Source organism: Loa loa (assembly GCF_000183805.2).
Source record: "Loa loa unplaced genomic scaffold supercont3.100, whole genome shotgun sequence".
Taxonomy (NCBI): domain Eukaryota; kingdom Metazoa; phylum Nematoda; class Chromadorea; order Rhabditida; family Onchocercidae; genus Loa; species Loa loa.
This window is the reverse complement of record NW_018108280.1, coordinates 94780-96542: the sequence shown is the minus strand read 5'-3', so window position 1 is coordinate 96542 and position 1763 is coordinate 94780.

Sequence of the window (1763 nt, the reverse complement as noted above, 5' to 3'; positions counted from 1 at the left end):
AAAAAAAAAGAACAAACTTATCCCTATATCTGTCACATTTATACTGTTTATGTTTGAAAAATACTTCCCTGCTAACGTTGTTTATTTTACAAATACTTACCTCCCAATATTGTTCATTTTGCAATTACTTACCTCCTAATATTTTCCAATTACTTACCTCCTAATATTGTCCATTTTTAAAAATATTTATCTGCCATATTGTCTATTTTAAAAACACTTACCTGTCATATTGTCCATTTCACAAATACTTATCTGCCTAGTATTGTCCGTTTTATAAACAATTCCCTGCCAGTATTATCTGTTTTATAAAAATTTTCCTGTCAACATTGTCATCTGATAATAATTATTAATCATCTGATAATGAAATCAACGATGATAAATTGATTATGTAATTGAAATATGCGAAATTTTAACTCATAATGTATTACTTTTCTATTTATCTTCCATTAAATATATAATTTTTTTCACCCATATATTTTTAATAGTATGTTTTATGTAATTAACATTGGCAAAAGTAAAATATTTATTCGATAAAAGGTTAATGAATTGCAATAAAGATCAAGAAAGCAACTTAAATAGCATATGAGCTAGCTTCGAGTTGTAACTCATTAATTACAACTAATTAATACGAGAGATTATAATAATGAATATAGTGAAATTAGCTAGATGAACAATGATTATATGATTTTTTAGTCCCATAAATTAAACTAAGGCTAAAGTAATTTTAAACAAATAAAAGTAAGATTTGGTTTCTGAAAGTTTTTTCTTTTAATTTGTAATCAGTTATTTGTAGAAAAATGAAATTTTGGTATGAAATATTTTAAGAAAATATCTTTAGATTAATTTAACTGCTATTTTACATCTAAATTTTGATTATTTTTTTAAAGTAAACAAATTGTTTACACAAAAAATTTTTTATTTTAGCATATGAATTTTTGTTTTGGAATTTCAAAATTCATGGATAACATTTCTATTCGTGTTGTTTTAGCTATGAAATGAGAAAAAAAAATCCATTTATTTTTAAGTAACCAATTAAGGATTGAATTAAGTTTGGATTTAATTTTTACTAATGCAAAATAAATTTGATTTACTTATTTATGAATCATACAAATAAAACACAAACTTATGACTGTGATACCTTGAAGTTAAGTGAGTATAAGTTAACCTTGTGCCAAATTAAATTTTAAGCTTTAAATCCGAATCGAAAGAAATACATGATCAGTTTTTAAATCAGAAAATTAGCATAAAAAGGTGCAATATATGACGAATTTCACAATTGATTCTTCTCTTTTTCATCAAGCAAGCTCTTAAATTATTTATATAATAATTACAGTTATTTTGTAATTAAATTCAAATTAATTAATCTGTTACTTCTTACTGATAATTATATCAATACATAGCATGAATACATCATCAGAACATACTTATTATATATTGATAATATCGCAATTTAGACTATATATGTTTATTCTATTCAACTACAACTTATTGATCATAATCATCTGCGATCAATCAAATATAATGATAGTGGTATTTGAAGGAATTACAGGTACTGTGAATTCTTTTAATGCATGAATATTTTCGTAAAATGAAATTATAAAAAATAATAAATACTATTTTTACATTTTTTTAACATTTAAATCATAATTTATTTTGATTAAAAAGAAACAGGATAGCAATTTATTATCATATATTTATCACCAATATCCATACAATGAATGATTTGAGAGAGAGAGAGAGAGAGAGAGAGAGAGAGAGAGAGA